The sequence below is a fragment of the Hylobates moloch genome, unplaced genomic scaffold, assembly GCF_009828535.3.
Source record: "Hylobates moloch isolate HMO894 unplaced genomic scaffold, HMol_V3 SCAFFOLD_17, whole genome shotgun sequence".
NCBI classification, from domain to species: Eukaryota; Metazoa; Chordata; class Mammalia; order Primates; family Hylobatidae; genus Hylobates; species Hylobates moloch.
In genome coordinates, this window is record NW_026652292.1 from 18,204,835 (window position 1) to 18,217,115 (window position 12,281).

The window sequence follows — 12,281 nt, forward strand, 5'->3', positions numbered from 1 at the left end:
GTGATTGGATCATGGAGGCTGTTCCCCCATGCTGTTCTCTTGATAGTGAGTAAGTTATCACGAGATCTGATGGTTTTATAAGGGGCTCTTCCCCCTTCACTCTGCACTTCTCTCTCCTGTTGCCTTGTGAAGAAGAACATGTTTGCTTCCCCTTTTGCCCTGATTGTAAGTTTCCTGAGGCCTCCCCAGCCAAGTGGAACTGTGAGTCAATTAAACCTCTTTGCTTTATAAATTACCCAGTCTTGGGTATTTCTTTATAGCAGCATGAAAATGAACTAATACAATACATTTTTACCAGTAGAGTGGGGTGCTGCTATAAAGATACTCAAAAATGTGGAAGTGACTTTGGAACTGGATAACAGGAAGAAGTAGGAACAGTTTGGAGGGCTCAGAAGAAAATAGGAAGATGTGGGAAAGTTTGGAACTTCTTAGACACTTGTTGAATGGTTGTGACCCAAATACTGATAATGGATAATGATGTGGACAATGAAGTCCAGGCTGAGGTGGTCTCAGATAGACATCAGGAATTTTTTGGGAACTGGAGAAAAGATCACTCTTGCTATGTTTTAGCAAAGAGACTGGTGCCATTTGGTCTGTGTACTAGAGATCTGTGGATCTCTGAACTTGAGAGAGATGGTCTGACTTTGGAACTTATGTTTAAAAGAGAAGCAGATCATAAAACTTTGGAAAATTTGCAGCCTGATAATGTGATAGAAAAGAAAAACTCACTTTATGGAGAGAAATTCAAGCCAGCTGCAGAAATTTGCATAAGTAACAAGGAGCCAAATATAATTCACCAAGACAATGGGGAAAATGTCTCCAGGGCATGTCAGAGACCTTCATGGAAGCCCCTCCCATCAAAGGCCCAGAGTCCTAGGAGGGAAAAAATGGTTTCCTGGGCCAGGCCCAGTGCCTTGCTGCTTTGTGCAGTCTTGAGACTTGGTGCCCTGCGTCCCAGCCATGGATAAAAGATACAACAGTACAGCTCAGCTTGTTGCTTCAGAGGGTGCAAGCACCAAACCTTCCATCGAGTGCTTGGAAGCACCAAGTGGCTTCTACATGGCGTTGGGCTTGCAGGTGCACAGAAGTGAAGAATTGAGGTTTGGGAATCTCCACCTAGATTTCAGAGGATGTATAGAAACACCTGGATGGCTAGCAGCAGTTTATTGCAGGGGTGGAGCCCTCATGGAGAAACTCTGTTAGAGCAGTGCAGAAGGGAAATGCGAGGTTGGACCCCCGACATAGAATTCCCACTGGGGCACTGCCTAGTGAAGCTGTGAGATGACAGCCACTGTCTTCCAGAAACCAGAATGGTAGATCCACCAACAGTTTGCACTGTGCATCAAAAAAGCTGAAGACACTCAATGCCAGCTGTGAAAGCAGCCAGAGTAGGTGATTGTATCCTAAAAAGCCACAGGGGTGGAGCTGCCCTAGGCCATGGGAGCCCACCCTTTGCATCAGCGTGCCCTGCATGTGAGACATGGAGTCAAAGGAGATTATTTTGGAGCTTTAAGATTTAATGACTGTCCCGCTAGATTTCAGACCTGCATGGGGCCTGTAGCCCCTTTGTTTTGGCCAATTTCTCCCATTGGAGAAAAATTCTAAGATTGATTCTTATTCAAAACTATTCCCATTTCAGGGAGCATTTATCCAATGACTCTATCTCCATTGTATCTATGAAAGAACTAACTTGCTTTTGATTTTATAGGCTCCTAGGTGGAAGTGACTTGCGTTGTCTCAGATGAGACTTTGGACTTGGACTTTTGAGTTAATTCTGGGAAGAATTAAGATTTTTGAGGGACTGTAGGGAAGGTACAATCATGCTTTGAAATGTGAAAAAGACAAGATTTGTGAGGGGTCAGGAGTGGAAAAATATGGTCTGGCTCTGTGTCCTCACCCAAATCTCATCTTGAATTCCAATCTGTTAATATTTATGTACGAATGAAGTATACAAATTAGCATTTCAAACATATATATATATACATACACACACACATGCACACACACACACAGAGGCACTCTATATTCCATATACTCCACTAGATGCTTAAAATCATTATCTTATTAAAGTTGTTTTATGATCATTTTCGAGTTGAAGATACTAAGATATAGCATTGAAGTCATTTGTCTCAGATGAAATTTGAGTACAGTTCTGTTTTAGTCTAGCATCTTTTTCTAACACAGGATTTAAATTGACATGATTTTGAATCATGATGCTTTTGTAACCTTGTGTCATGGCCTTTGAGACATAAGTTAATATCAAAAAGTTTCAGTTCCCTGAGTGCTGAATGAATATGACAACAGTATTTAACTCATAGCTAGAATTATATGAAGTGAAAGAAGATAAAAGATTGATAAATCTTCCTGATTAATAATAAGCCCTTAAAATGTATGTAATATTTGTGCTATGTAGATACACCATTTCAGCATTTGACTCATATTTATTTTTATTACATGGTACTTTCTGTCCCATTCATAAAATGTAAAGATAAAAATGAGGCATGAAATTTAATACCTTTTATTATAACTAGTATACAATCTTAAAATTATAAAGTAAATGTATGCATGATTATAATCAACTACAAATAATGTTTAGGGTAGACGTGATTTTTATTTCTACCACATTATCATTATCTTTCCACCAGCTTAGAAAAATCAAAGTCATGCATATTCAAATGTCTTCTAATAGCCTCAATGAGATAAGAAGCTTACAGTTTAAATGAGTCGGATTCTTCTGTCCTTGCAAACTAGGATAAACTCTAGGAACAACCTCCGTATAGTGAAGTTTCTTATATGACCGATCAATTGTATTTTGATAAATTGATATGTGGCAAACAGAAAGAAAGTAGGGAGATTGTAGAGGACCTTAGTCATCTATTTTGCTTTCAGTTTCCCAGACCTATGAAAGGAAAATTAACCCTAATTTTTTAAGGTGTTACTAAATTTTGAGATATTAATAGAATGACATACATAAACTATCTAATTTTCTGAGGTGGCTTAGAAAAGTAACAGGTTTTTACTTTTCCTATCTGAGAACTCATTGAGATTTTATTTGCAATGTGCTGTACATATATCCAGTTCTTACATCATCCTGTTCATGCTACTTTATAGCTTTTAACAATTAGGGAAAAAATAAGGCAACATATTTGCATAACATAGTCATTCAAAAGACTGAATATATCTCCTGGTTGCAAAAAGGTCTTGGTGGATATTCCAATGAACTTTTATTGGGTATTAAGGTAAAACTTTGTTGAATATTAGTGAAAAGTAATAATAATAAGACTCACAAAAACAACAAAACAGTATAATGTCCTCGAGAGTATTATTAGATAATTTGAAGATCCATTTACATGGGGAATTTGCCATGTTGTTAATATAACTGCTGCACTGTGGTCCTACAAAAATAAAGGCTTTTCAGCGGATATAACTTTGTTGGGAATATTTAGAAGGTTTTTATATCCGCTTTTCCAGAGAATTAAAAGTATATTCTCTAGGTCTATATTTTTGTTCTTAAAATATTTATTATTATGTTTCTATTACTTGCTCTTATTATAAAAGTTTTACTAGTTTATGTAATAAAATAAAAAATAAATAACAATAAAATTGAATATAAAAAGAAAAGCCAAAAAAAAAAAACAACCTAAAAAACCCAAAACTCCCTTCTTCCCTTCTACCTTCCAAATGAATATGCATATATAGTCCTGGAGATAAATAAATAAAATAATTAACAGTTGTATCAACAAGCAGAATAAATGAAAGAAGAAAGCTAAATTGATCATTATTTACACTGAGTCATATTAATATTATCTAATTGTTTTTTGCTACAGTTATAAATGTATTTTATGTCTCTTGTATACTTAACTTATTTTTTACTACCACATACCACATATTGTATGAATGTAAAATAATTTAATATTCAATATCTTACTGGGGAATATATATGTGTGTGTGTGTGTGTGTGTGTGTGTGTGTATATATTCCCCTTGAAAAGCATATATAGTGTCAAGTAGACAATAATCTCTTTTGGTTCAAAAGATTAACTTAAAATCTGCATGTTTAAACTCCAGAGAAAGCCAGGCTTTTAGTTCGTTAGCTGATAAAATAGAGTTTTCTATGTACACAAGAAACAAAGGAAATGTATGTATAGAATGTGTTTCTAACAGCATTGTTTTGTGTACGTGGATAATTAAATGCATCTCAGAAAAGGTCAAATAGAAATAAAATGGATTATTTGCAATATCTCCCCTGTATCATGTCAACTTCATAAATTACCAAAATAGAAAAATTATTCATTACACAATTTGTCCTTCCTGGAGAGACTATCTGGATTGACCAGGTGGTAGATTACCCAGTTAGTAACCAGGACTTTGGGGTCAAGCTGATTTCCATTTCAGTTTTGATTCACCACTCATTATTAGTTGACTGGTGTTACCTAAGCAAGTCAAACTTCTGCTAGACTCTTGAGTTCTCATGTTAGAAAAGAGCATAATGACAACTGCTCAGTATGAATAAATTGTTATATGAGATATCTCCAAGAGCCTAGCCTGCATCAGCCTCTGAAGTGTACTTAGAAATAATATTATTATTAGCATCAACAGTAAAACAGTAACCATTCTCATTGTTTACTTTTGGGGAGGGCACCCAGACATTTGTGAAGCATTTGCTTGTAGGTCTGGGCCATGAGGATGTATATGTGTGCACATACATCCAAATAGAAAGTCATGAGGTTTCTAAAGTCCTTCTGTTTCACATCCACTGAATAGCTTTATTGAAACTCTTACCAAATATTATCTACTTTTCATTATCTAGATAGTATAAGCCATGACATATCATGATGCCACTGTTTTGGTGATAAATTAGGGAGTTTGCAAATATTCCCTTTTTATTTTCTCACTGAAAAACTTACTGAGTTGTCCTGTTCACACTTATGAAAAACCATACTCTACCTACTCATTCTCCAATAACTGATTTTTACAAGTGAGAATTCGAACACTGTTTTCTAGGAATCCATTTGGCCAAACAGAACACATGTATTCTTCCTGTATAATCCAGAGCAACCAGTGGCCTTCAGGAGTATTGAAAACTGCACTTATAAATGGAATTATCCCAGAAACATCTGATATGAAATTGGATGTGTACATCAGCATTACTTCCATATCCCATTGAATTTTACTAAAAATCAATGAGTACAACAAGATTGTGAAAAATAAAGAATAAAAAAAAATACTTGCAATGCCTCCCCCAGTAAAACTGTGAGAGGCATGTGTATTAGTCTTTTGGGGATGCCATAACAAAACACAATAGAGTAGGTGGCTTAAATAACAGAAATGTTTTTTCTCACTGTTCTGGAGACTGAAAGTCCCATATCAAGGTTCTGGCTGACTTGATTTCTGATAAGGTCTCTCTTCCTTGCTTGCAGATGGCCACTTGTTCCCTATGCCCCACATGGCCTTTCCTCCATGTATGTTCTCAGGCAGAGAGAGAGGAAGCTCTCTGCTGTATCTCTATTAAGGACACCAATTCTATTAGAGCAGACTGATCTTATGACTTCATTTAACCATAATTACTTGCTTAGAGGCCCCATTCCAAGTACAGCCACCCTGGGGGTTCAGCCTTCAGCATATACATTTGTGGAAAACACAAACACTGAGTCCATAATGAGACTTATTCTTACAATCTAAGTTACATGGAAGGGCTTCCAAAAACTACAGAAATGAACCACAGTAGTTTTTATTGTGCCACACGGAACAAAACGAGGGCAAGAAGCCACTGAAAGAGACTTCAGAAGCAACTGAAGTTATTAGGAGTAAATCACAGCAAAAATACACTTTCTAAAGGTGAGAGTGCATGCTCAGGTCTGAAATCTTGTGTGCACTTGGAAATTAGGTGAGTGGAGGAGATACAAGTTTGGCTGCAAACCTTTCTGGACCTAGTATCATTCACCAGAGGAGGCAAGATTGCACCCACAATAACACAAACACAGCAGCTTCACTGAAAGCAATCTCTCTCTGACAAGACAGAAAATGCTTACATTGTGTAAACCAACTGATCTGGACAACTATAAATATATGAGGGTGGATCGTGGGAGAACTCCTTTTTTAGCCTATGAAATCATAAAAGAAAAGATTGTTAAAAACCACTTCATAAAAACGGAAAATGTCTATGTGGCACAAATATGATAAGCAAAGTAGGCAAAGCGCCTAATAATGCCACCCTACAAAATCTGGCAGTGTCCACCCAACAACTCACAGAGAAGACACGCAGGGCTTTTAAACATATTACAAATACCATCAACTTTACTCATGAGACATGGACATTAGGATAATTGTGGAAGGGCTTTTAAACATATTACGACTACCATCAACCTTACTCATAAGACATGGACGTTAGGATAATTTTGGCATTCCATTTCTCATTCAACAGATTATAAAAAAATCTAAAGGTCTGATATCTGATTTGGCAAGACTGTGACTGGAGATGTGAACCCTTACCCGGTGCTTATAGTTATATACAACAGGCCAATCATTTTGAGGGAAATCTATTTCTATCAAAATTTCAAACTTTATATTTGATGGCTAATAAATTCTACTTCTAGGAATCTGATCTACAGATTGCTAAAATATATAATTTCAGTAGAAAACAAGAATAAAAGGTGGTCAGCATGTTCTTTTCATGTCTCATGAAGAACAATGTTTATAATATTTAATCATATTCATGGAAAATGACATATGTAGCTATTTATGTAATAGTTAGCACTATGTAAAATGGAAATGTTATGGTACCATAAAATTCACCTGTTAACATTTACAGATGACTAGTAAAAAGGATTACGGTGGGTCTATTAATAGAATACTAGGCAGCTCCTCATGAATACGTAATGAGCTCCAAGACATTGTTTAAAGATAACAAGTTTCATAAAAGTGTATAGTGGGCTACTATTTTTATTTATTTATTTTAGCTTTTTAATTTTTTTAGCACCCTAATGTGCCACTTAATACTAGATCATATTCACTCTATCTAACTGTATTTTTGTATCCATTAACCATTCCCCCTTTATCCCCCTCTCCCGACTATCATTTCCAGCCTCTGATAAAAATCATGCTACTTCCTATCTCCATGAGTTCAGTTTTTTTTTTTTTTTTGATTCCCTAAATAAATGAGAACATGAGATATTTGTCTGTCTATGCCTGGCTATTATGACTAACATAATGTCCTCCAGTCCCACTCATGCTGTTGCAAAGACAAGATTTCATTCTTTTTTATGGCTAAGTAATAACCGATATTGACTAGGTGTGTCCCAGGACTGAACGTAGCATTCACTGAGTCTCTGCATTGTTCCCCGAACTTTATTTCATACCTCTGTTTCATCTTGTTCCTCTGCTCTTCTGTTTCCTATGTGTTTATAAGAAGATGATTTAAAATGAATCACCTTTTGGGTACCAATGATTCATAGACTTTCAGAGCTGGGAAAGACTGCAAGGCCCATCTAGTGGGCTACTATTTTTAAAATGAGATAAAATAGCCATTTATATCTCCTTCTTTATGCATAACCATTTTCAAAAGAATATATGATAAATTTATAGTATCTTCGATTTGGGGGTGGATGAGAATCAGGGAGAGTGCATTGGATAGGAAGGAGCCTTTTCTCCGTGTACATTTTATTTTTATTTTTTTTCCTTGTTTTAAGTAATACATTTTTATTATCTATAAAAAATCAACAAATTTGAAATAAAAAGACTGTTTGGCACCTCCCCATCCCTCTGCTCACTCATCCATGTGTGTAAATAATTCTGAACAAATGACAGAAAATGGAGCAGCTGGTGCTTGAGGTGGTGAGAAGCTCCCAGCTGTGCTTGATCCTCAAAATGCAATATGTTTTCCAGTAGTAATGGTTTAATAATTATTATCCTTTTTAGCTACAACAGATAAAATTGCATGTTGATTTAATGCCACTACAACAAATAAGAGCTTATCAACTATTATGTAGATTAAGAAGTTACTATATTTGGAAAGTCAGACTTGAAACAAAGGGAAAAAACTTTATCTTTTTCAAAATAACTCATTTAAGATATTTTCAAGATGGTTTTTAGAAAAAGGGAAAGATTTAGAAGAAAATGGCAGAAAAGGCAGTTATTTTCTCTATTGAGAGACATTCCATGTGCTTAGTTAAAGCCAAGGGAATGCTCACAGCAAAAGACTTTTCCTAATAATTATCTAGAGCTTCTACTTTGTTTCAATAAACATGTTAAGTGAAATCATCACATTTCTCAGAAGAAAGAGCAATAAAAAGTAACTTGAGTCAGCGTGCATGCTTTGGAACTGTGCTACTTACATTTTGGCAAGCAGCATCAGCTTCAGCCGAGAGCTGATTGGAAATGCAAATTCCCAGGCTCACTTCAAGACCTACTAAAACTCTGAAGATAGGGCTAGGTGTCTGTGTTTTTCCAAGTTCTACAGTTGATTATGGTACTAATGTTTACAAAGTACTGCCCTAAAATTTTATACACCCAAGATGACAGTGTACCCTAACTGTTTTGATGAAAAATTATGAGCAATATTCCATCAAGAAAATATAAAAGACTGGGCACAAGTACAAATTTGAATTCTAATTTCTAATGGTGATGGATTACACATCTTTCCAATATTAGATATCTTTGAATTACTCTGACTTCAATTTTGGGGTAATGGATAAAAAGATTTTTAAAGTATCACTGTTATATGTTGAAGTCTCAATCTCCAGTACCTCCGAATGTGAATGGGTTTAAAAATAAAGCCTTCAAAGGGGTTATCAAGTTAAAATGAGGTTGCTAGCATGAGCCCTACTTGAATCTGACGAGTGTTATAAAAAGAAGGAATTTGTTTTTCTATGTAAAGAGGCAGCAAAAAAAAAAATCTGCAAGCTAAGTAGAGAAACTTCGGGAGACAACTTCGTCGGGACTTTGATCTTGGACTTCCAGCTTCAAGCACTGTGAGAAAATAAATTTCTGTTGTTTCGGCCACCCACTCTTTGGTATTTGTTATGGCAGCCCTAGCAAATGAATACACTCACCAACTCAATTATTTTTTTCTTTCTAAAAGTAGTAAAATAGTTCCAAATTAGAAACTTGAGGCAGGTTGGGCAAGGTCGCTCACGGTTGTAATCCCAACACTTTGGGAGGCTGAGGCAGAAGGATCACTTGAGGCCAGGATTTTGAGACCAGCCAGGGCAACACAGTGAGACCCCATCTCCACAAAAACTTGAAAAGAAAATTAGCGAGGTGTGGTGGCGCATGCCTACAATCCAGCCACTTGGGACCAAGGCTGAGGCAGGAGGATCACTTGAGCCCAGAACTTTGAGGCTGCAGTGAGCCATGATTGCACCATTGCACTCCAGCCTGGGCATCAGAGAGAGACCCTGTCTCTAAAATAATAAACGAATACCAAAAAAAAAAAAAGTTGAAGCAAGTATTTCTGTCACTAGTCACAACTGGAAAGCATAAAATTTAAACAGTGTGATTTTGTGTGTGTGAGGCCAATTTACCACTTATGAGAGATGTGACCATAGGCTAGTAAACTGACTTATTTGCATCTCAACTTCTTCAGTATAAATGATGATATATAGTTGACATAGACTGGATGTTATAATCATTAAAAAAATAATGCCTTTAACACACATAGTACAGTAGTTGAGACACAGACATACTCAGAAACAGTCATATATATGTCTGCTTGGTAGAATGTTAACAAAAAAATATAAGTCAGACTACTAGGGAAGTAGCATTCAGGATCAGGTTTTTAAATGACACTGCATTGTGAATCATGACTTTCTTTATGATAAATAAGTATATAAATTGAATATCTGACCAGCTTAAGTATCAACAACAGAATATATGTTAATAAGGCAATTTCCAAATTCCTGTGTCTCTTAAGCAAACTTCAGAAATTCAGACTCAATGCTATATTTTATACCTCAGTTCGATTAGGGAAATAAAAATTCTACATGAAAAATGTTATTTTCTCTGTTAAAGAAAACCACTTTCAAGTCGGAGATTACTTTTAAAATCTTGACCAATTTATTTAAAGAGCATAAATAGACAAATACCTAAAAATCTATCTAATATTAAGTGGTATGATATTTAGGTTAGTATAATATTAATAGTCATTTGATTTCCTTGTTTGTGAGAATTCAAAATCTGCAGCAAGTTCACATTATCACTGCATAATTCTCCTGGCTTATTCATTTCCGATACATGATAATGTTAACTCAAAGCAAAGTACATTTTAGGGAAACATGGACATTTATCAGTACATTTAAGATATATATTGGTTTGGTCCAGAAAGGCAGGACAACTGGAAATGGGGGCTTCTAGGTCCTAAGCAGATTTAAAGATTTTGATTGGCAATTGTTTGAAAGAGTTATTATGTAAAGACCTGGAATCAATAGAAAGAAATGTCTGGGTTAAGATAATGAGTTGTGGAGACAGGTTTCATAGGCTTCAGATCTCTTATCAGACCTAAAAAGTTGCTGGACCCAGTTATTCTCTCCCAGATCAGGAAAAAGACCTGCAAAGAGATGTTTAGGTTTGTCATAAACTATTTTAGGGACTTTTTGATAAATTAAATAATAAATCAAGTGGTGGCTAGATAGCACCAATATCATTACAGATCAGGAGCATATAAACAAACTCGGAAATTATGTTTTAATGTTTTTCCTCATGGGTATTGTATTAGGAATCTCTGGTTATCAGAAATAAGTAGATTTATACAATTAGTAAAGTCTATGCTGTGAGAAAGTGAAGATAAAGTTTGATGAACATTTCAAAATTAATTGGTCCTGTTTTAAGTTATACTATATCAATCCATGATTCTTATCAAACTGTAAAATGTTCTTGCAATAGAAGTCATTTATTTGATCTAAAATGAAATTATTAAAGACAAACAGTGCAAATATTAAAGCAAAAGATTATTGCAATGTCACAAAATGCAGAAAAACTCATTTGTTAGATACTACTTTTTTCTATTAATTGCTACTTCAGAAAGTATACAATATATTAGACCTATTAAAGCACAATGAGCATACAACTAGGGTTGCCTGATAAAATATAAGGTGCACAGCTAAATTTAAACTGAGCATGAAAAATGAAAAAGACTATTTTATTGAGATATTAATTATGTATAAAAAGTGGCTTGTATTTAATGCATACAATTTGATGAGTTTACAGAAAAGTATATACCCAAAAAAACCATCACCAAAATCAATGCCATTGTAAACCACAAATAAAATTTTAAGCCCCACAACTGACTGATGGATGCTCACCTCGGCCAAGGGCATTCCAAAGTTAACCTGAAAAACTAGTTCAGGCCATGATGGGAAGTGGGGGGGTGGGATGTGCCTCATACTCTCCTCCCTTTGGAATTCAGGCACAGTTGGGTAGCATTAACATTAAAATACAGATCTTAAGACTGACAAAATAGACTTTTTGTAGCAATAAAACACCAAATTCCAGCTGACCCTAGTATAGCATCAGACGACAAATACCAGGCCCTGAAAGGAATCAAAGTATTTCACCCCCAAATGTATTTCTATGACATATTCTGAAACAACCCTGCAAAGCTGTCTCTTGTGGGGAAAATTTAAATTCTGTAGAGAATCTCCTTCCCTTTCCAAGTCTTTTTCCTGATCTAGGAGAGAATAACTGGGTCCAGCAACTTTTTAGGTCTGATAAGAGCTCTGAAGCCTGTGAAACCTGTCTCCACAACTCATTATCTTAACCCAGACATTTCTTTCTGTTGATTCCAGGTCTTTACATAATAACTTTTTCAACCAATTGCCAATCAAAATCTTTAAATCTGCTTGGGACCTGGGAGTCCCCATTTCCACTTGTCCTGCCTTTCTGGACCAAACCAACATACATCTTAAATGTATTGATAAATGTCCACGTTTCCCTAAAATGTATAAAACCATGCTGTAGCCCAACCACCTTGGGCACATGTTCTCAGGATGTCCTGAGACTGTATCTTGGGCCACTGGTCATTCACATTTGGTCCAGAATAAACCTCTTCAGATACTTTACAGTGTTTGACTCTTTGTCACACCATAAACATATCCATCACCTCCTAAGGTTTCTTTCTGTCTTATTAATTTATTTGTTTGCTTTGGGTGTGTATGTGTGTGTGTGTGTGTGTGTGTGTGTGTGTGTGTGTGTTTAAGAGTATTCTTAAGAATAAATGTATCCCATTAGGCATTTCTCACATTTTAGTCCTAACTGGAACTTTATAGCAATCTGTTTATTATCATCCAC